This window comes from Lepidochelys kempii, chromosome 18 (assembly GCF_965140285.1).
Source record: "Lepidochelys kempii isolate rLepKem1 chromosome 18, rLepKem1.hap1, whole genome shotgun sequence".
NCBI lineage: Eukaryota > Metazoa > Chordata > Testudines > Cheloniidae > Lepidochelys > Lepidochelys kempii.
The window spans coordinates 9879058-9903393 of NC_136397.1; the positions used below are offsets into that span (position 1 = coordinate 9879058).

The window sequence follows — 24336 nt, forward strand, 5'->3', positions numbered from 1 at the left end:
CTTGTGCACACTCATTTCTGGGCAAGACAGAATTTCACTGCTAACACTTTATTTTAGTAGTGTCCAATTCCCTGCCACCATCACCAGGAGATGAAATGGACCTGTTAAACCTGTGCAGGTACACTTTTGGAGGGCTGCTGAAATTAACCTGTTCTATTTTGAGGGTGGAGTGCTGACTTTGCATTTCTCGTCTAGAGCGACAGAGATGGGACCATAACGTTAGTTCTTGGACTAACATTCAATTCATGAGGTCTTGGCTCATTCTGACTCCCACTGACTTCAGTAAAGCTTGAGGAGAAGCAGCGAATGATCACGGACAGCCAGATCGTGCCATTAATGAACCTCCTACAGCTTCCTATGCCACTGTGAGGAGACCACAGCACACACAACACACTGTGGCCAACAAGCTCTGCCTGCACCCTGCTTCGTTAGCAGGGGAGGGTGCAGAGACTGTATCTGTCCTCAGCCATGCCTGATGCAGAGACACAATCTGGCCCTGGGTAAAGTCTTGTGGATTAGGCGCTACGTGAGAAACATGGATTGAAAGAAAAAGTGTGCAAGGATAAACCCGATATAGTACGAGAGTCCATGAGACAGGGAACAAGGGCCTGTTCAACAGCCCAGTGAAGTCAATGAATGGACTTACATTGACTTCAGTGGGATGTGGATTGGGGCCTTAAGGAAAAGAGGTAGTCCCAAGGGACACATGCCCCCATGAAGTCTTATATGTCTGGTCCTTCACTTGCTCCGGGTCTTCGGCAGCACTTTGGTGTCGGGTCCTTCACTCGCTCTGGTCTTCGGCGGCATTTTGGTGGCGGGGGGGTCATTCCGTGCCTCCGAAGACCGGAGCGAGTGAAGGACCTGACGCCGAAGACCTGGAGTGCCGCTGGGTGAGTACAAGAGGGTGGCGCCTTTTTTAAATCTCCGCTCCCCGTGTTTTCTCCACCTGGCTACGCCACAGTATGGAACTGGAGATGATTGACCAGGAGTCTGCAAAGCCAGATAAATACAAGTGATGTACAGAGCTTAATGGTAGGCAGGACTCTTCCCCAAAAGTGCACTACATACAGTAGAGCTGAGCAAAGAATCACCCGCAAAAACTGTTAGCAAAATGGAAGAAACCAGGGTTTCAGGGAAATTCCTCTGCCATCAGGACTAGAAAGTGCAGCTGTTCTACGTCCTTGACAGCCTGCTTTTGAAATGCAATCCCTCATTCTGAAATCTCGGCGGCTGGACCTCAGCCGTTGCACAAGGAGAGCCTTAAAAACAGGGAAGGAGGGGGAATCTAAAGGGAGCTTTTCAAAAAGTGTTATAAGGCTTTAATGGAAGACTAGAGAGTGTAAAATGAAAACACCTATTTGATTATTCTCCGTGGCCAGCTGCAGTCAGAACTGTAAAAAGAAATGCAATTAAAGAAGTGCTTTTCTAGCCAAAGTTATTACTTTATAGCATGTGGCAGGAAAATAAAAATCATGGGCCAGATTCGCCGGTACGCACTGGTGGCCTTACCCCGTTACAGCGGGTTTTACAGTCGCTTGCATCACCAGAGTGGCACAGCGCTGCTGGACTGGACCACTACTTCTGCCCTAGTAGCACAGAACAAGGGTGCAGAAAGATGCAGGTGTAGCTACCGACTTCTCCTCTGAACTACAGTACAATTTAAAGGAGTCACCATCACAAACATTTTGGAAATGTTTTAAAATTCAGACCCGTCCAAAAGTGCCAGAAATGTCCTTGTACATTCTCAGCTGTGCCTAATAAATTCAGGCTGAATTATTTCTGCTCTGTGTAACACGTGCCTGGTGTTATGGTGTCATAAAGACGCAGTTCAATTTGCAGGAGCTTTTAAAATAAAACAAAACGTTGTCCTATGCTTGAAACCAAACCACTGAAGGTCTCTGCCTGGAGACAAGTGATGGGCCTTCTGCCCTGGATGCTGTTGACTGAATTAATGACAGCAATTCCAGTGGAGAGGAGAGGGGGATACACAACAGTGTCTGAAAAGTGATGACAATGGAATCAATTTGTAGTTATCACATGGCCTTCTGTTAGTCATAAGCTGTTGCTGGTCCTACAGCTCTGCTCAATTGACTGGGCTGTTTGAGAAGCTCTGAGAAGGAACAGATAAAGCAACAGCACATGTATAAGGGAGGATCCTTGCCCAAGGATCAGCCTCTGAGAACAGGGAAGGGATAATTACAATTTTAAGCATTTTTGGCTATATGACTGCAAAACGTGACCTTCAACTGCATACAACCTGGAGGCAACACTTGAGAGGGTGTATGGCGCGGTGGACAGGGAGTGACCTAGGAGGCAGGCGACCTCAGCTCTAATTTTGGCTTTGTCATTGACTCACTATGGGTATGAACCAGATTTCAATACCCTTAGTCAGGCTGCATCTCATTCATTAGTAGTAGCAGCTAGAGACCCTGCCTGCATCCCTGCTGTGCTAGTCGCTGTACACTGTAACACAAAGCAAGAGAAAGTCAGTGTCTGGAAGAGTTTGCAGTCCAAACAGACAAGACAGAACATGAGAGAGGAACCGGAGATGGGAAGTGAATCACTCAGCAGACCAGTGTCAGAGCCAGGAACCCAATTGTTGTATTAATTCAGATGGAAGAGATGGGCCCAGAAACTCAAAAGTGTTAACATAACCCAATCGCTGTTCATCATTAAACTCTGTTAAACAAAGGTTGGGGTTTAGTACCATGGCAATACGCCATTCAACGTCCTTTTAACCTTTCTGTAAAGATACAGAAAAAGAAGGAAAAACAGTGAAAGCCTTTAAAATGTAAAGTATCAAGTACGATTTTCATTTAACAACATTTTTTGTTCCCTTTCCCTTCAGCTGGAGAGAGTTTTTAGAAGGAGTTTTTCCCCAGGCCCCCACCATCTGACCATCTTTTAGATGGTAATAACTGTTCTTTTTGGAGAAATGAGAAACGTTAGTTGTGATGGGCTGGAGATTTTGAAGTCCAACCTTGTTTCCTAAAAGACAAAACCAAACACAGAAGAAGGGAAAGAAAAGATTGAACATGCAACTTCTGTCTCTGGTGCTGACTCTCATTTGCAACCTCACTGCTGGAGAAACACAAGCATGGCACTTGGTCTTCTTAGCCACGCCAAGACTTGGCTAATGCATACCAGCATTGGGCTATTCAGGGCATTGCTTTCCACTGCCTCCATGGTCACAGGCTTACAGTAGTGCTGGCATTTGGGGGTTAGCTATAGCTGGTGGAAGTGGTGAGGCCATCTGGGCTTCCTTTCTTTGGGCCAGTCTGATCAGAACAGCGCTCACGATTAGGATGACAAAGGCCCAGCGGTGTCAAAGTGGATCCCCAGGCCATGGTGGGGGTGGCTTCTTCCTGTTCTCCCACCTCCCAGTGAGCAGTTGTTGTCAGACAGCTTCTTCTGTTAATCCCCCCAAGCCTTGTCTTTTTGAGAACTCCAAAGGCAGTGAAGGGCGGCATAGCCCATCCCCTCATTATTTTGTTCACCAATTAGGTCTAATTTCTGATATACCAATTCACTGATTTCTCACCCCACGCCTCTCTTGTTTACCCAGCCTGATCTTAACACAGTTCTTGAGTTACATCAGGAGGCCTTTTTGTTTGGACTAATCCAGTCTGTCTCTCTTTTGCACCTTTTCCCATTGACATTTGATATTCTAGGTTATTGTGACATTTTATAAACGTTCACTCATTTTTTATAGTCGAGCTCACAGCTAGGGTAAATCATCACAACACAACCCATGGCTCCCGAGTTCCATTCCTGTGCTGTATTTACGAGACCTTACTCACCAAGAAATCCCTCTGCTATCACTGTGATTTCTCATGAAGTAAGGTGCTATTAAATGCGAACAAGGGCACCAGAACCAACCCCTAGGGGGAACTTGTGCCCTTTGATCCCACTGGACCTCAGCTTCTCCATCTGCCCAACAGGGATAATGCTGCCAACACACCTCTGTAAGCGCCTTTTAGATCTAGGCATGAAAAGTGCTATACAAGCGGCATTATTATTTGAAAGGAAAGGGCAACGATTTCTTATCACCATATAATGCAGCAAATCTCCTCTCTGGTGCACAGCCTCCAGGTAAAAAGACCTTTCACTGTGTTGATCGTTGACACCTTTGACATTGTTAATCAAACTGAAGCTGACCTGCTCTATGCACGATGACCTGTATTATACCATGGTGGGTGAGACAAGGACACATGCATCTGTCTATACAAGAAAACTTTCTACAAATCTATTAGAAGCAAGAGGAAGACCAAGAACAGGGTAGGCCCGTTACTCAATGAGGAAGGAAAGACAAAAGAAAATGTGGAAATGGCAGATGAGCTAAATGACTTTTTTGTTTCAGTTTTCACCAAAAAGGCTAGTAGTGATTGGACGTCTAAAACAATGAACGCCAGAAAAAAGGAGGTAGGATCTGAAGCTAAAATAGGGAAAGAACAAGTTACAAATTATTTAGACAAGTTAGATGTCTTCACATCGGCAGGGCCTGGTGAAATACATGGTCTGAGGGCCAGACAGATATAACCTGGAAAGTGCAGCTCTGGGTTTTAGAGGTTTATTCTGACCCCAGTACACCTACTTTACACTGGTGCCTTCCCAGTGACTTCAGCAGAGTTACTTCTGAGTCACACTGGTATAAAATCAGAATGAGACCCAAGATTTTTATCCATTTTCTCATTCTTAACGTCATGTACAGAAAGAGGGTTTTTTGTCAGAAAGTGGGGTTTTGTAAAGAACGATTTTCCCCCTCAAAATTTCTATTTAGCCATATTAAATATTGAAAGTGTTTCTTTCATTTTCAAAGCGTTACTTTCTCTCTGAGTGTGTTACTTCCAGAGAGCATACTAAGGCCTGGTCTATGCTGGTGGGGGGGGGGGAGAGATCCCCTTTCTTTCTGGCCAGCTCTAAGTGTGAAATTATGCCACTGTAGCTTCTTTAACCCCCTCCCTAAAGACACACACATCTGTCACAATGTGTGGACACAGAGGCTGGGTCCCTCCGTGGCTTGGTAGAAATACTGATGGGCAAATCTCAAACCCATGGGAGCTTGGGTGGCCTCCTGTGAGTATTACAAGCAGAAAGAATCTGAAGAAATGGAATTCTCAGTCATTCTAGCAACCTGCATTCCTAGATTGGGCTGGACCCGGTCTTGATTCTGGGTCACCCCTTGGGAAGAACCAGCACCCAACCAATTTGGGAGAAAAACTGATTCAGCACTCTTAGGCCATGATGCAATACCTACTGAATTCAATGGAAATCTTTCCAGTGACTTCAGTGGGCTGTGGATCTAACCCTGAGATCATAGAATCATAGAATATCAGGGTTGGAAGGGACCTCAGGAGGTCATCTAGTCCGACCCCCTGCTCAAAGCAGGACCAAGTCCCAATTTTTGCCCCGATCCCTAAATGGCCCCCTCAAGGATTGAACTCACAACTCTGGGTTTAGCAGGCTAATCTCAAACCACTGAGCTAACCCTCCCCCCATGGTGAGAGAGAGAAAGGTAGATTGATTAGTGCTTCTCACAGAAATGGCAGTAAGGAGGGATATGAAGTGACTTTTCAACTGTAAAGAAGCAGCAGAGGGACCCAATGGAAAAGTTACCAGGACTTGTGGCTTTAGACCAGAGGAACAGGCCACTAAATGGAAAGGGGGAGTGGGTCTGTCAGGACTGAAGTGTATGTTAGGGCATGAAGTGACTTTCTGGAAAAGTTGCAAGTGAATCTCTTCAGTTCAGCAGCTGGAGTGAATCTTCGATGAGCATTTAAAAAAATGTAGATCTGGTATCTACATTTTTCCAGAGCCCTCTCACTTAAAAATGACTAGTTTTAACAGTTCAAATGTTCAGGAGAAGAGAATTTATTCAAAAGCTCATGTACAGGAAAGTTATAGGGTTAAAGTTGAAGTTATTAACATTATCCCTTGCTATTGTTTCTCTCCCTGACACAAAAGCTGATGGAGTGAAAAACAGGGGGTCAAATTAATCTGTAGTGTGACTCATCTGAAGTCAAAGGAGCTACATCAAAGATAACTTGTGCCCAGCGGGTCTATCTTCTTTTCTGAATTGTGCTCTCCCAGGGATATATTTCTTATGCATTAAATAAACCACTCAATCCCTGTTTTTTTTCTCCATTTCAAAGCAGGTTGAAATGAAGATAAAAGTGGCCCTTTAATTACCATGACATTTCTGGAGTAGGTGGAGATGGAGGGGCACATAATCATTATGTGCAATCATCTTTCTGACCCAAGCCTTACTGAGAAAGTCATTCTTAGGTAAGAGATGCTAACTGATGGATATTGTACCCAGATGCAGCTCAGGTCAATTTCACATGGATGGAATCTGAAGCACTTCTCCATAGAAACAGATAGAAAGGGCAACGGGCAACCCCGCCCCCATGCCTCAGAGGTTTGTACTTCTCATTTTAGTGTCCTCTCTGGCTGCTAATTAGGGGTTGATTTTGCAGATGGGCTGAGGCCAGCCCATGCTTTTTAGCAAGTGTTGTTTGCACCTGCAATTTGATGCCTGCGAAATTAATGGTGGGTGTGACTATTCAGATTTGCACCTGCAGTTCATTCTGTGGCCCACATTGCCCCCGCAGAAGACAGACTGGACATTTAAAAATACGGCTGCTGTTGCCAAAAACAATATTCATACACAGTGAAATTATTTGTCCCAGCTTTCTGCAAATTCTTTCATGCAAGCTGTGGGCCTCAGTTTCTTTCACTTGCACCAGTTGTATATGGTTGTAACTCAGTTGACTTAATGGATTTCAGTTAGTGTAAGTGAGAGGCTGATCCAGCCCAGAGATTGCTAGCTTTAATTCTAGCCACCCACCTGACATGCAACAGTGGAAACCACACGGAGATCTCACTTTAAACTGTTTGAGTGGGAATGCCCAAGGAAGGAGTTGGGTAACATTTGTGGCTGAATGTTTGTGCTCAAGAAAGAGCAAAAGAGTGATATACACGCTGCCCTTCATTCTGGGATCTTCCCAGACCCTAACTTGAGAGAACAGTCTTGGCTATGAAATGAGAGCTAGGGAAGAATTTTTCTGTCATATAGAGTTTTCTCACAGCAGGCGTCGTGGCAAAGGGCTAGTACAAGAAACACAGACTATCTAAACGTATGCATCCATACAGCAGGCTAAATTTAACCCCAGTGTAAATGGGTGTAATTCCCCTGAAATCAAGAGCATCATACCTGCTTACATCACATCTGAGCTTGGCTCAGCAATAGGTTCTCTGAATGCAATTTTCAGACCTAAAAATTAACAGCATAGAACTCCTTAGTTTGCTTTGATTAATTTTTTCCAACACCAGATCAAATTCACTCTCATTCCAGGAAGAGTCAAATCTTAAAGGCAAGTTGAGTGTTAATCAAACGCTACAATGATTCGCTCAGACGACTTGCCACCCTGGCTGTTTGGAAACGCCACATCACTTTGACAGCATAGGACTGCCAAATGCCAGACATAGATCTGAATGTGTCAGTTATCAGCCACTCCAACCAGAGCATCTGAGACATCTCAAAAGGGACCTTCTTACTAGACTTGGTTGGAATCTGGAACTTCCATTCTTTGGGAAATTCTGACATTTCGGCGGGGGGGGGAGGCGGAGAAAACAACATATGACTTCTGAATTGAAAGACAAAGCCAGACATTTCTCATAAATGAATATTCAAAAAAATGTAACTGACAGCGTTGTCTAGATACATGTCATTTCAAATATCAAATAGAACATATTGTATATATAGTATTAAATATAAATATATCAACACTCATATTTTAATAGACTGTAAAAGTTGAAACTAAATGAATCAAAATAATGATGTTGAAATGAAATGTTTCAACTTTTTTCCATCAAAAGTGTCAAAATCAACATTCTGATTTCAACAAAACTGCATTTTTTTTGATGGCAAATTGTTCTGCTGAAAAATTTTGAGCTCTACTTCTCATCTTACATATACTGAATCTAAAGTGGCAGTACAATGGAGAGGAGAAGAGACGAAAAAAGACTGGAGACAGAATATGACAAAGAAAAAAATTAGAGGGATTAAGGGTGGGAAGAAAGATGACAGAGAAGAGAAGATGCATTGATAAACTACGGAGGTGAATTGGGGTAGAGCTCCTACACAGGAATGGCAGAATTGGATTTTTTTATACAATTTCAACAGATAACATCAATGTTTTAATTTCTTAAAATTTTCACTGATTTACATTTTCACAGCTGTGGAAAATTATGGAGGGCTACCAGCCAATGGGCTGCTTTGTAGCTGTCTGTGTCAGTTCCAGGATATTAGAGAGACAAGGTGAGTGAGGTGGTAATTTTATTCGACCAACTTCTGTTGGTGAGGGAGAGAAGCTTTCAAGAGAGACAGAGCTCTTCTTCAGGTCTAAGCAGAGCTTTGTTTAGCTCAAAAGCTTGTCTCTCCCATCAACAGAAGTTGGTCCATTAAAAGACATTCTCTCAGTCAATGAGGGCGGGGGGAGGAGGGGGGGTCAGACAATAATTACTGAATAGCAGCGGATGTTGATATTCAAAAAGTTAAAGCTTTATCACCCTTAAAATACATCCTTAAATCAAATTCTAAGAAGTTCTCAGTCAGCATTTTTCTTACTTTGCCCACCTGCACATTCTGATGACTATTGGTAAAATACTTTTTTGGTTTGTGCGTGTAGTGAAATCGACTTTTATCCACCTTTACTGTCAAAAATCTAACCTTTCAAGCCTACTGAGACATTCTGAAAGCTATGGGGAGGGACAAAGAAAAAAGGAAGGAACGCCACGCATAAAAATTGATCAGAGGGCTCCAGAGAGTCTTTTGAGGGGGAAGATGTTTTCCCTGATGCCCTTCTTGCAGTGCGTGCACTCTATGTACCAGGCAATCAGGCTGAAGTGAAGAGCTGCTTGTACAAATTTTTCAAGTATATGCAGAGCTGTTGTTGGCTATTTTTGCTGAGACTCTTAGCTGGTACCAGGAGCTGAAATCAGGCTTTTTTCTTTAGCCTTTAAGCTGGTATCATAGCACTCCAAATTTTTCCAGCTATACCCAGGTCACATTAGGTGCCATTTATTTCCAAGATTGCTATAATCAAATACTTGGCTCTGAATGCCAACCCAAATCTGTGTTCTTTAAATTAGATGGTGCAAAGAGTGTTTAAAAGACTCAGCAAAGGAGAATACATGATACTGGAGCATGCCCCACAGGGGTGCTGATGGAAAAAGAACCCCAAGTGTGAGCTTGGAGGGTCGGATTGGAGTATCTGGCCAGAGTTCTCTGGGAAATAATTTGGGAGAGCAGAACTTACTGGCATCAAAGATGACAGTGACCCACAAGTGACCCAAAACATCAGGTCTTTGCTTAACCCTTTTATTGGGTTGACTTGGGTCTGTGACAAAGCTTCTAACTGGATCCCCTCTTTTCAAAAGAGACAGATTGAAAAAGAGTTAAACCCAGATTTTCAAACTGCGCAGCACCCACCAATTCCCACTGAGACAGAGATAGAGACTTCGAGGTCAACTTTGCAAAAGAGCTCAGCACACAATCTTTTGCAAATCTGGCTCTTATTTAGGTGGCTGGATGGGAACTGAGCTCTTCTGAAAACCTAGCCCTGACTGTGTGTGCTGAGCACTTGAACATTTGTCCCAGAGTTCTTTTGAAAGCCTGTCCCATGGGATTGTAAGGCAGGATTTCTCTGCAGCACACTTTCTGGGAGCCTTCTGTAACCCTTGAGCATCACGGTGTACTCCTGAGAGCATCCTGCGCCACTGAATTAAAAAGTCTGCACAAAAAATTAAAAATTCTGCGCACAATATTTTAAAATTCTGCAAAAATCTGCAAATTTTATTTGTCAAAGAAATGTGGAGGCTCCAGCATGGTAGAGGGGAGCACAGGCCACTGGCTGCACAGAGGTGGGAGATCACTGCACAGCTCCTACCCGGGACATAGACTCAGCAGTGCGGCTGCACCTAACCCTGACACCGCGCAAAGACTGGGCCTGCCCCAGAAAAATCCCAGGGCCCTGCCCCTCCTTGCTAGGTGCACCAGGTGTGTGCAGGCAGGCTCAGCAAGGCAGGATCCAAGTGTGGTTTAGTGTGGGAAGATCCAGATGTGTGTTGAGAGGGTTCTGTGTGGGGCAATCTGGGTGTGGGTGGCTCAGTGCGGGATCTGGGTGTCAGGGGGTGGATGCACAGGGGCTTGCTGGAGGGTTCTGGGTGCAATAGTAATGGGACTCTGAAGGGGGGTCCAGGTGAAGGTGTTTGGGGCTCAGTGGGGTGTGTGTGTGTGTGCGTGTGTCAGGGGGTGCTCGGAAGGGGGTCTGGGTGTGAGAGGCTCAGTGTGGAGGTCTAGATGCTGGAGAAATAGGGCTCAGTGGGCTGGGGATCCAGGTGCTGGTGGCTCTTTGGGGTAGTCCAGGTGCAGGGGGAGTGAGACTCGTCGGTGTAAGGGTTCTGGGTGTGGGGCGGTGAGGCTTGGTGGGAGGGTCTGAATACATGGGGGTTGGGCAGATGGGGGAGCAGCTTCCTGTACAGTGATCCCTCCCCCTGCAGCTGAGGAGTGATGGGTGCAGGAAGTGTGTGTGTGTGAGCCTGTGGAGCATCCTACAGCTGGGGGAGAAATCTGGGGATGGGTCTGACTCAGCCCCAGATGCCATGCAGGGGAAGAGGAAGTTCCATCCTCCCCAGTCCAACCAGGACTAGCAGCTGAGCCTGACGCAGGGAAGGAGCCACCAGCCGGGTCTTCTCCAGTTTTGCCTCCTGCCCCACAATGATTTACCTCTCCGCCGGCTGCCCTGGACACCTGAAACATACTGCTGGGGAGGGTTGCATGACCGCTCTTGTGTCTTCCCTTTGCTTCCCCCATCAGAAAGTCATTTTTCTGCAGGGAAGCAAAGACATATGTGGGGGACATAAATTCTGCGCATGCGCAGTGCCGCAGAATTCCCCGAGGAGCAACTCCAACACATTTAACAACAGATCAGTGGCAACAATCCTACTCAGCAACTCTGTCACCTGAAAGGAGCTACCTCAGAGAAAGCCTCCTTCTTGGTCACCATGGAGGGGACTGATCACCCCTCTCATCCCATTCTTGATCAAGGAACACATATGCTCCTTCTTTCATTCTGTTGCTTATTCAGGAGTGTACAGGATTTGGCATCTGAATATCATTGGCTTAGGGCTCTCCGAGTCAGATCTTCTGCTGGTATAAGTCAGAATTGTCCTACTGACTTCCACTGAAGCCATGCCAATTTAAAACAGCTGAGGATCTGGCCCCATGGTGGAGAGAATACGTGAGCTTTCTCAGATTGTGATGTCAACCCATCCTTCCCCCACAATCTCCTAGAAATGTCTGTCTCTAGCACAGGCACCAGTTAATGCTCTGTTGACTCTGAGATCCTGCTAACTTTCCATAATCAAATCATGACTCAAACTCAAAGATGCCAGGAAAGAAGAGGAAATTGATAACTTCAGATGGGTCTATTTGAAGCAGCCTCCTTCAATCTCTTCATCTGCAGCTGGACCACAATAACCAACTTCACAGCCACTGCCACTCCACCAGCATCCGAAATTCCGCTCAAGAGGAGATTCATTAATTCTACTGTCACATCTGAACACCTTTTCATGGGCTCTAGATTGCATTTCCCTTGACTCCCCATGTGTCAAGGAAAATTATAAGACAGAAATGATTGCAGATGGTGATAAGAGGAAAGCAGATGGTGGTTGCCAGTCTGCCAGTGGCTCTTAGAAAAAGTTACTGGAGTTCCAGAAGATATACCTTCCCCTGGCAGGGTCACACATAAAAACCCCCTTCAGAACCATCACACATTCAGAATCCAAACTGCCCCATTTCCACTCCCCTCTTTACAGTAAGGAGCACTTCCAGGAGGAAGCAGTGTTATTTCAGCAGAACGTTCATGACACCAGATTTATAGTGTACTTGCTGTTTCTATGACCCTCTCCATTTACAGGGGTTTCTAACTCAGCTGCTTTAAACTTGCACCACGCTAAAATTTGGAAAGCAGATGGTCAGCCTGGATTCCACATAGTTTTTCTATAAGTAGCTCAAACAGTCAAGATCTTGAACAGTCAAAGAATGAATAGCTAGCGGTTTAAAAAAAAATCACCATGCATTAAAAACAGCTTCATTTCACTTCTGAAATGTTGGTATTTCGTCCTTTGTGTGAATTGCTGCTTTTTGCTAAGGCTGGTAACTGTGCTGCTGTAATTATTAGATAATGAGCTTGCCTTTCTCTAGTGCCTGTCATCCAAATGAATCCCTTCATGTGTTACAAATTTCGTACTGTGCGTACACGTTGCCCTCCACTGATATGCAGCCGCCTCTGGGGTGACAGGCAGCATAGCTAAATCTGCACACACCACTTGTGATTACAGCTACATGGAATCATAGAGTTTAAGGCTGGAAGGGATCACTAGATCATCGACTCTGACCTCCTGGATATCACAGCCCACCAACACTGCCCAGCACCCGCACACTAAACCCAACAATCAAAATTAGACCAAAGTATTAGAGCCCACCGGTGACTAGACTGTTATGTGCCACAGGAGAGAGAACAGAAAGGATTAACATGCACTAGTGCGGGAGTCCTCACAATGGCAGGGACAGAATTAAGATGAACCCAGATAATCCTGGCAAGTAACCTGTACCCACATGCTGTGGACGAAGATGAAACCTGCCTGAGTGTCACTGCCAATCTGACCTGGGGGAAAATTCCTTCCCTACCCCACATGCGGTGATCAGTTAGACCCTGACCATGAGAGCAGGATCAGCCAGCCACGGACCTGAATGAGAGAATTGCTTGGTGCCCTTGGCCACCCCACCCGATGTCCCATTGCTAGCCATGGCCACCCCTGACTCTTCAGAGGAAGGCCATAAAAGAAACAAATCAGAATACATGGTGGGTGGTGGTAGTGGGGTAGTGAATCCCTTCCTGATCCCAGCTGGTGGCTGGCTGAAATGCTGAAGCCTGAGTTTTCAGGAACATAAGACAGAAACCAGAACTGAGCCCCAAGGCGGCTGAACCCTGCCCTCTACCATCATAAACAACCCTGTCATACAATCCCACTCATAAATTTGTCCAGCTCCCTCTTGAAACTAATTAAGTTGTTTGTCCCCACAACTCCCACGAGGAAGCTGTTCCAAAATCTCACCCCGCCCATGGTTAGAAACAGTCTTCTAATTTCCAGCCTGAATTTATCCATGGCCAGTTTATATCCATTTGTTCATGTGTCTACAGATCAGTCCTTCTACCTCCTTGTTTTCTTCATCCATAGAGCCCTGTGCAGATACAAAATTTGTATCTGCATTCACACCGCAAAAAAGGTCTGCGGATATCTGTAGCCGTGGATTTGGCTATCTGTGGATATAAAGTGGATGGATACCTGCGGATTTCCAGGACTCTATTCATCCCCCTGTTTTAGATGGTAAGCTCTCAGGGGTAGAGACGGTCACTTACTAGAGGTCTGTACAATGGCTAGCATGATAAGGCTCAATACAGTGGAGTCCTCTAAGCCCTACCACAATATAAACTATAAATACAACAACTCTACACAATGGTTTAGGAGAAGAATTGAGGAATTCCATACAGAGTTGAAATTCCTGGGGGAATTGTAAGCAGACAGAATATAATTATCCAAGCTGGAATTTGACCAGGAGACCGTAAGCATCAGGCCCTCAGTTTTACATCTCACTTGAAAGATGGCACCTTCCAGCAACGCAGCACCCATAGGATTACTCTGGGGACAGCAACAGTGACTCAGAGAGAGGAGTACCGCTGCTGTTAGTCATCAATGCCATTACTGACTGCACAGGGATTTCCCTCAGCTTTTATCCTGACTGGGCTTGATTCTGCTTGGCTTGTAAACTCCGATGAGATTACCATTTGAGGTAACAGGAATTCAGAGGCTAACAGGAAGTGCTAACTTTTCCACGATTTTTCCTTTATCTACATTATGAGCGTCAATAACACGTTACGGTACAACTGTAAAATCTCAAACATGACTGGAAACTATGTGATGGGTGAAATACCTTGTAAACACGGCGTGTTTTCTACTTCATTAACACTTTTAATTGGCTTTAAAATCTGAATTTTCTTCTCAGATGTTGGCATAAGAAAACACAGTAGAAAGGAAATGAAACCCAAACAGAAATACTTTGTTGCAATACAGTTAATGTAAACACAAGACAAAAATATCCAGGCAACATACAACGTGCTCTGTCCTTAAAAGCACCTTGCTGTGACTCTGATGGGGCCTGATGCTGCTGTCCTTATTCAGGGAAGACTCCCATTGATTTCGCTGGGAGTTTTGCCCAAATGGACTCATAGACTTTCTGGTCAGAAGGGACCATCATGATCACAGACTTCATGATCTGGACAATTGTTTGTAACATTAATAACTGTGTGACAATCTTAGTGATTCCTATATACTGCGAGCCCAGTCAGGGACGGAGTCTGAGCCTTTGGGATCTACTAGGAGGGTTTGTCTCAAATGCAATGTTCTCTAACATTTAAAACATCTCCAATGGGTAACAAAGACGCTGCAAACTGTTGTGCTGTAGGGAAGAGAACCTGTGGTCCTGTAGCATATCAATACTGTTCCTGGTTACTTAACCAAGAACCTCAGATGGGAAACTGCATACTTTGGATTGTGTTGGTTATTTAAAATATGACACTGCCCCGCCCCTGCTTTCTCTCTTTCAAAATAATTTCCGCAGCGTTTTGTGGCTGGTGCTAAGCTGACCACCCTGGGACAGACCGTGGGAAACAGCAGCGTAAGCTTCCCTTAAATTCCAAGCCACGCCCTGCCCCTAACCAATGTGCCTGGTTCATGACCTGCATGGATCACCTCTAAGGGGAAAAAGGGTAATTAAGTCCACATTCTCATTAAACCTTTGGCATATCCACTGAGGATGCCAGCAAATTTGATGGAGTTTTTTGCTACACAAAATCTTATCCTTGAGGAGCAGGACAAACCAATTCACTCACATAGTTCACTGAACAGCTGTAGTTAAGGCTAGTCTGTTGTCAGTGCACAATTTGGGCTCTGTATGTCTATTAGTTATTCTAATTTCTTAACAAATCTATGGAAGGGAACAAGGATGCTTAAGCTGTTGGATTCTCCTTTGACATGTGGCTGTGGATCTCTCTCTAGTCTAACAAGTTCTGATGAAAAACTGCTCCCCTTTCCAGATGGCATTGGACAGACTCAGAAGATGCTTGGAAGTCTACAAATGAACCAACAATTATCTAATAAGGCCCCTGTAACTCGGATAACTCAGGCTTAGTGCATTACAGTATTGGCAGCAAGATACTGATAATTAACATGCCACAGCACTTTCTACAAGAGCAAGGGCGTTAATACCAGTGTCCTACCAAATACCGAGTCCAGTATTTACTTTACACCTCCCTAAATTGTCCTGGCATTTTCAAATGGATGCAGTAGTATCTTTCACTTTCTGACCTACACTGCTGTGAAATGCTTGTTAAACAGCTTCTACCTCTCATCCAGAGGTGGCTGCAGGCTAGTCGCAGGTGAAGTGCTTGAGGATCCTGTAGGTTCAGGGCTCCTAGTTATTAGCTTGACTGCTGTTGTACTAAAAAGCCTCTAAGGAAATGTGGCTGTAAAGTATTTCTCTATTCTGCAGATTGTCAAAGGGATGAAAGAATAAGTGGTGTGACGACTGATGGTAAAGAAGCGCCGTCATTTCCAAGAGCTTAATCAGGTGGAAAATTAGCTAGAGTGAGTTGTTCAACAGATAAAAAAGCTCAGACAGGCGAACTCCCTGCAGGCTTGAATCGAAGCTGTGATGCTAACAACCTTTGTTTACCAGTTAGTTGAGAGGCTGGCTCATTTTGCTCCTTCAGGCCTGGTTATCTGATGGCTTCAGCAGCTGGCCTCTGCCCTGGTAACTCTGGGGCCTGCCCTGAAGCAGTCAGTTGCAAGTGGTGGGACGGAACAGGGAAGAGTGATGAGAGAGGGTGGTTTTCTATATAAAATAGTCCGAAGAGGGCACATCTGCAGTTGGTATGAGAGAGCCTGTGTCTCTGCTTGTCTGTCCATAGAAGCTCCAGATTTTGACCATCTAGCAAGCACAGCTCACAATGAGGAATTTCAGGGTGGAAAATTGGTAGCTGTGTGGGAGGAAAGGGCCACCTGGGGGAGGAGAAGGCAAAAGAGGCAGTTTGCCCTGAGCCCCGGTTTGAGAGGACCCCGAAAAAGAGTGGCATTGTGACCTGACATGCAGGGTGTCAGCACCACTCAGGTTGAGCTCAGATGACCCTCTATGGGCCAAACCTGAGCTACGCTGAAACCCTGCATGCCAGGTTGCAACGCCAAGAGCAGGGAGCCAGGCAGAGCCCCACGGGACAGGAGCCATTACTGCCGGGTGACTGAGGGTGGGCTTGCTCTCCAACTCCTCTACCAGGGGCCTCCCCCTTCCTTTTTGGAAGGGGGGCTGCTCAGTTTCAGATTGTGCTCCAGATGCCCAAAAAACTCCGTGCAGCCCCGAGAGTGAGTGACTGGGGGGGAGGGGAGATAGGGCTGTTTAGACCTATTCCTGTGAAATGTAACCACAAGTCTATTCTCTTTTGAGAACCTGTGAGAGCTGGCACTTCCCTGAAACAGAACTGAAGCTGGACTCAAAGTTGACATTACAGGGACTTAATGAAATTTTCCTGGTGATGTTTTTTGCCCTGGTCCCTCCCCCTCCCACAACATCACCAAAGAAGTGGTGGTTTTAGCTTCTTTTCCTTACTGCAGTGTGATAGAATCTCTACAAGTTCCTATCCAGGGAAATGTTTAGCTTCTGATTGAATCAAGTTCCCTTTCTTGCTTTTCTTCTTTGGATTGTATTCATTCCTGTCACACCTGCCTAAGGCAGCATGGCTCATCTGAAACAAGTCATTCCACCTGGGAGCAACGAGACCCAGGCAACCCACTTCCATGCTCAGTCCCCAGGGTCCTTAATAAACCTGAATTTCAGCATTAGAATTCATTCTTTGCTGCAAGTTTTGGGCCCACGACAAGAACACCGTTTAATGCATCTTTGAGGAAAAGCCTGAATCACACAAGTGCCAAATCAATAGATTGTTAGAACACTGCCTTTTTTGTCTGTTTGCTGCATCCAAAGAGCCCACACAGGTGGTGAACCAGGCTGCCCTGGAACTACTCGAGACCCAGTAACAAGGCATCACTTCTAAGAAAGGTTTTGGAGGGCAAGAGCAGGAATTCCATTTTAATCATCACTGTCACAGATCTGGCATTTCACTGCTCAGTTTCAGCAGAGAAAAGAGCAAGTTAAAAAAGGTTTGTAATTATCTCAAGGGGAAAAGCCACAGCTATGGTGATGTCTGGTGCAGCATATTCCAAACAGAGCTCTTTTATTCAGCCTTTTCTTACTTCTCCAATTTTAGAGGAACATCGGAGTGTAAAACAGGTCACAAAATCTCATCACTACATCTTATTGCAAAGAAGGGTAAATCAGTGCTTTTAAAATGGTCTTAAATGACAGAGTAATAATAATTAGCTGGTCTGACATGCTTTCAGTCTTCAAAGCACAGTAATCATTGATGAATCTTTATGACCTTCCTTTGATGGCAGCATTATTATATCCATTTTACAGATGGGGAAACTGAGGCACACAAAGGGGAAGTGACTTGCTCAAGGCTGCAGTGGGAATTAGTCCCAGTACTGGGATTAGAACTCGGGAGTAGCTGGCTCCCAGTGTGGTGCTCAGACAACACCTCTTTCTATTTTGTTATTACAATGGTAATTAAGGCTACGATTCCGTCATGGAGAACATAGATTTCATGATTTTAAGAGGTATCTGTGAGCTCCCCTTTCAGCCCCAGGCAGTGGGCTCGAGTTTTGGCTTCAGCCCCGGGTGGTGGGGCTCGGGCTTTGGCGTCAGCTCTGGGCGGCAGGGCTCAGAGACAGAGTGCCACCTCTATTCCCCGACTCACCTCAGTGGGTCACTCAGCCTGTGGGTCAGCATCAAAGCCTCTGCGATACACAATATATTGCCAAGACCATACCCTGATTTTGTACATTTTTACCATGACTGTTCTGTGAATTTTGCCTAATTTTACTGTGACAAAATTATATCCATAATGATATTTAACAAACAGCAGTAGAGTCCACTGGGTAGCACACTGGACTGGGACTCAGGAGACTTGGGTTTTATTACTGGTTCTGCCACTGACCTGCTATATAACCATAGGCAAGTCACATCACCGCTCCTTGCCTCAGTTTCTCCTCACACCCTTAGTTTTGTCTTGTCTATCAACCCTTTAAAACTCTTCAGGGTAGAGACCGTCTCTTTTCCTGTGTATGTACAGTGGTTAGCACAATGGGGTCCTGATCTCAATTGGGCATTCTATGTGCTACCTTAAGAGAAATTAATAATAATCATCAATATCATCTAGGAAGGTGACATCTGAATGATAAAGAGTAGGACTAGGAGAATTCAGCTGCCATTTGCATGCATGGGAAAGCAGGGAATTTCAAGGTCAATGCAAGTCCTAATTGTGGCTAAAGGTCTTTAAACTTTATATAACAGATATTTTACAACTGGCCCAAAGTGGAAATTGGGGTTTGCTTATGTGGGTATGTAAAGCAGAAATTAAACTCTGTAGCCCTGGATAATCTGTGATTCTTTTATTGGGGTAGTATATGGAGAGAGATATGCATAGCCCTTCTCCCACTTTTGACAATATGGCAGTACTAACTTCCTGCATCTTTCATGAAGTTCATCACTAGACCTACAGACACAGACCTTCAGATCTACTTTCATGCCTGTAAATTCATCTCAGATTTTGGTTACATTAAAATTGCCTAAAGAAACCTAAGCGAATGCCTGTAACTTCCAAGCCCACACGAAAAGCATTTTGCCTACATTCAGACTCTTAACAACATTTCTTCGATATTCAGATGCTAATGTAAAATGTAATCTCCAACATCCCACTTGAACAAACAGCAATCAGCCTAATATGTTACAACTCAATTACTTCCTCAGTTTCAGTTACTGTCAAATAAATCCGCTGAACCAATCAGTTTCATTGTAAGCGCTCGGGAAGCTTTATAACTTCATTTGCTGAGTGGGAGGACATTTTGTTAGTTTCCTCACTGACAGATTTAGAGAAATGAGGCCTTAAAAGTTTGGAGGAGAATGAAAGGAGAGGGCCCTGGCATGACAAATGGAAACTATAAAGCAGACCATATTAATCAAAACAGACACAGGCTAAATACCTTGGGCCCTGATTCTCATTTACATGAAGGCCCTTTATATATCCCTTATATCCCACGCACTTTGAGACTCCTTTACATTGTCACAGCTGCAAGAATCAGGCCCCTTGGACTCCAGCATCCCACTCCCCCACCAGACTGAAAGGAAAACTCTAACCATTGTGCACAGTTCTGAAGTTTGAAAGGACCCACAGGCCCTCACCATGGATAAACTGTGAGATGGCTTGAACGTGAAGGGTGCTAGAACGAATTTTGCAAGAAGCACCTTCCTGAAGTCCATACTTTGCTCCTTGATAACCTCCCCTCCTTCTCTGTCCCATGGCCTTGTGTCACCATAACTAGAAATCTGTTCTGAACCCATCCAATGTTGGAACCTGCAGAAGTTGCTGCTGGCACGACACAGGGGACTCCTGCCCTCACCAGATGCAGAGCTTGCCACTGCAAAGCACTCCCAGCCTCCTCCAGAATTCTGTCATTTATATTTTCACATAGTTTCTCTGCAGGATCCTGAGATGCTTTGCAAGAGGGCAGGACAGAAATGTGAAATGACCAACGGCCTGAAGGGCTCGGTTCAGAGCCTGCTCGACGTGCTAGAAAGCAGGCAACAAGGGAGCCCATCGTTATTCTACTCTAAAGCAACGAGAGCTTAATATAAAAGCACAACCAGCTTCTTTGATGCTTAATATATGATGATGATGAGGATCAACTGTACTTTCTTATGCTCTCAGGACCCATCACAGTGGGCTCTGCAATCACCTCAGTGGGCCAAGTCCCTGCAAACACAGGCAAACACTCTGATTTGCTGTGCTGCATTAACGTAAGTGTTTTATTATTTCATGGTTTCTCTCAAACTGGTCTATTTATTTTCAATTACCTAGAGCTAAAATTGACTACCAGGGCAACTGTGGGGAGATAATGCTACAGCAAGTTGCAATAAGCAACCTGTTCCACTGAAACAGGCACCCACGTCGTTTTAAGAAACATCTAACACCTTGGTTTTAAGCTGCGTTGTCTGCATAAAAGGAATTGAAATTGTGGCTCAGTGTTTTCTGCTAGGGTAGACTGAATGTCCAGCATTAGATCACTTGCATTGTACTGGGCTAGCATAGAATCATAGAATATCAGGGTTAGAAGGGACCTCAGGAGGTCATCTAGTCCAACCCCCTGCTCAAAGCAGGACCAAGTCCCAATTTTTGCCCCAGATCCCTAAATGGCCCCCTCAGGGATTGAACTCACAACCCTGGGTTTAGCAGGCCAATGCTCAAACCACTGAGCTATCCCTTCCCGCATGATGTGACCTGCTGCTATTTCCATACCCATGGACCTTTATGAGAATGAGATGTGGAGATACCAGTCAGCCACGTTTCAAACAAAGCAACCGTCTAACTGACAGTGGCACTGAACTTTTTTCATGGATCCGAGTCAGGAAATCTTCAAGGAATCCAGCTAGTCCAAGATACTAGTTCACTAGTAGAATCATAGATTCTACTACTAATGAGTAGATTCTAGTACTAATGAGGCTCTTTAATACTTGTTCGAACATCCACACCTGCAGAAAGGGTGTTTTGATTTTGTATCTTATAAGAAAGAGCTGGATTTATTGCACTCGATTAAGTAAAAAGAAAGTAGTAAAGTGCCTTGTTAGCACTACACTTCTAGTATTCTGTTGAGAACACCTCTATATACCTTTATGCTACCCTATTCCATTGCATTTGCAGTGCAAACAACCTTTGCTTTCATGCCATTTGTTAAAGCATTGGTTTCTGAAGCTTTTCTTTGCAGGCCCCATATAACTCACTGTTTTCCTGTCTCCCAGACTCTGTTTTTTTTCAAGACTGCTCCTCTTTTCCATGCTTTCCAGTAAGGTTAGGCAAGGCTGGTCTATCATGGAAGCGGCAGGCCATGACAGCAGTGTTGGGATTCTCTACTGGATACACGCAGTGTGTACACAGGTGCCTAACGGTGGAAGGGTGATGACCCGGCGCTTGGGCCACCCATTTAGCCTAAATGTGCATACGGCTTCTTCAGCGAAAGCAGGCAGGCCACTGGGAGTCAGTCCCAGCGGTGTCTGCCGCTTTGGAAGTTTAGTAAGTATAAAACGAACAGATAAGGGCTCTTCAGGGAAAAGCAAGAGACAGCAAGGGATTAAGGGTATGGCTACTCTAGAAACGGTACAATGGCACAGCTGCAGCATTGTGGTGCTGTAGTGTGGACACTTACTACAGCGACAGAAGGGGTGCTTCCATCATTGCAGTAAATCCGCCTCTCTGAGAGGGGGGTCACTAAGGCAATGGGAAAATTCTTTTGCCGACCTTGCGGGGTCTACACCAGGGCTTATATCACCTTAACTATGTCACACAGGGGTTTATATGCTTCTAAGAGCCTCTGTTAACCCAGTCCCTTCTAGGCTGTCCACACTTTGCTCTGGGACATCTCTACTTTATCTACACCTCATCAGTCCTGCATTTTTCCAGCAATGGGATCAGCAATGTTCAGTCAGTATGAATTAAATGAGTGGGTAACAGCTAAATAGTTGCAGGCTTGATGTGTTTGCGCATCATAAAATGTGAAACTGATCACGTGCTTAAGACATTTTCTGGGGTTCCAGAGCAATGCTACGAGAGTAATCTGTGCCAGTTTGCAGGTGGTGCTCAGAAGAGGTCACAGTTTGAGAAGTGACAGAGGAAGCAGTCTGGATTACACAGTGTCTGTTATTAGATTTGTTTTCACAGATCTGCCAAGCATCCCAAAAGGCCAGGGGAGAAAAACAGCTCAGTCATAGTAGACTGTGATCCCAAGATTACTGTGAATGTGTGTGAAGAAGCTGTGTTCTTCCTGATTATCTGAAGCATGTTGGAGAAGGGTCAAAGAAGAGCCATGAGAATGATTAAAGGGTTGAAAACATGTCTTACAGTGATAGACTCAAGGAGCCTAAATCTATTTAGCTTAACAAAGGGAAGGTTAAGGGGTGACTTGATCACAGTCTATACGTACCTACTGTGGGGAATACACATTGGATAATGGGCTTGTAAATCTAGCAGAAAAAAGTGTAACAAAATCCAGTGGCTGGAAATTGAAGCTAGACAAATTCAGACTGGAAATAAGGTGTACATTTCTAACAGTGAGGGTAATTAACCATTGGAACAATTTAGCCAGGGTGGTGGTGGACACTCCATCACTGGCTATTTTTTAAGTCAAGACTGCATGTTTTTCTAAAAGATCTGCTCTTGTTTAACAGGAATTAATTTAGGGAAGTCCTATGGCCTGTGTTATACAGGAGGTCAGACTAGATGATCGCTGTGATCCTTTCTGACCTTATAATCTATGAATCCACAGAGGAGGTCACCCGGAGGGAAGGGAAGGCATCTATGTCATTAGATTGCTTCGGGCAACCGAGCTGAATAGTGCTGAAGATATTACACCCCTAACAGCAGCTTAGCATTAACAACACTAAACAGCTCTGGGGAATCTAATTTATGCCTGATCTACAGGACAGAACTCAGAAACCTGCTCTGTTCCCTGGAAACTCAGCATCCAACTACTAAGCCACAACTGTGACCTAGCCCTAGAAATTCAAGGCCATCAAACCAGCCACAAATATCGCTGAGCTCTGTAACTCCAAGCTCAGATCCGGCCGTACTAACCCCAGCTATAGCACTGCAACCGTGAACCTGACAAGCCAGCTGGATGAACCGAGGCACAAGGCCAAATGACTTGCTCAAGACCATGAAAAGCTCCAGCTAGATGAGACCGCAGGTTCTTCCTGGCCCCTATTCATAGCGGTGCTCGAATTACGGGACACAAAGTAGGGGGGCCCTGCAACTTTGCAGATGTTCCCTTCTTGGGCTAGGCTGCTGTGCCTGGTCCCCAAGAGTACTAATAGTTTGCAAGCAGTCTCTGACCATATTGGAAACTAAATAGCAAAAACTTAGTTAATGCAGAGTTAAGGACGCCCGGTGATAGTTCGCATCCTTCCAGAATGTCAGGTTCAGCAAAACTCAAACTTCTGTGAACCAGGAAATACCAAGTTAAGATAACCTGCTGTTGGCAATAGCTCCTGGGAATTATCTGCAGGCACTCCAACTGCGTTCACTGTGTTAGTGTAGCTGTGCTGAATAGTGGACGAATAAGCTGGAGCAGCTTGGAAGAGCTGTGATTATGAGATGAAGAGATCTGGGGATCCGTTTGAGGAGCCTCATAGAGATGTGATTGTGATATTAGGAGATCAGGATCTGAATCTCCCGTGTGTGTCATCAAAGCAAAGAGATGCTTATGTATGCTGAGTCTGCATCATTTCATTACAGAATGGTGCAGGTTGTGTAAGTAACAGGGTACTGGCGTCTTCATGCCATGGGGACTGTTAGTAGTGAGGTGGGATATGAAAGCAGTTATGGGTTTAATGGTGGGTAGGGGAAAGCAGATATTTTGGTGGTAACCTGTGCGCAAGTGCGAAGGGGCTGTATGAGAATATGAAGTGGTTGTTCAATTTTACAAGTGTGGTATTCTGTTGGGGAGTAGGCTCAGGCCATGTCTACACTACAGTGCTGGGGAGCTGTGCCTCTGACGCACCATACCGTAGCCACTTCCTACATTGACGGAAGGGGTTTTTCCATTGATATCGTTAATCGGGCTCTCTGAGAGGTGGTAGATAGGTTGAGGGAAGACTTCTTCCATTGACGTAGCCATGTCTACGTTTGGGGTTACGTCAACGTAACTATGGCACTCAGTTTTTAAGCGTAGATCAAGTTTCAGCAGGGGTGCTGGAACAACTTTTATAGTGGGGGTGCTGATGATGGAAACCGTGTATTTGGTGTTTGTTATTACGACTTCAAGCCAGGGGTTGCGGCAGCACTCCCGGCACCTCTAGTTTCAGCACCACTGGGCCTCAGTGTTTGAGTTTAGGGCAAGTGTAGATAGCACACCAGGCCACACTGTCTTTCTGAAAGTGATGCCACTCCTGTAGGATCTGATGGGATAAAAACACTATTTTCTCCCATGCAGGATGTTACAGAATTTTTTAAAAAAGCAACAATAGAAACAAAATAGTCCCTACAACATTAA

The 24336-nt window shown here is 45.0% G+C and overlaps 1 protein-coding gene across 3 annotated transcripts in view; it reads right to left on the reverse strand.

Annotated features, from left to right (window-relative positions):
- Positions 1-24336, reverse strand: part of TMCO4 (transmembrane and coiled-coil domains 4) — an 81434-nt gene that overhangs the window by 5687 nt on the left and 51411 nt on the right. The gene's annotated exons all lie outside the window — the stretch shown is intronic.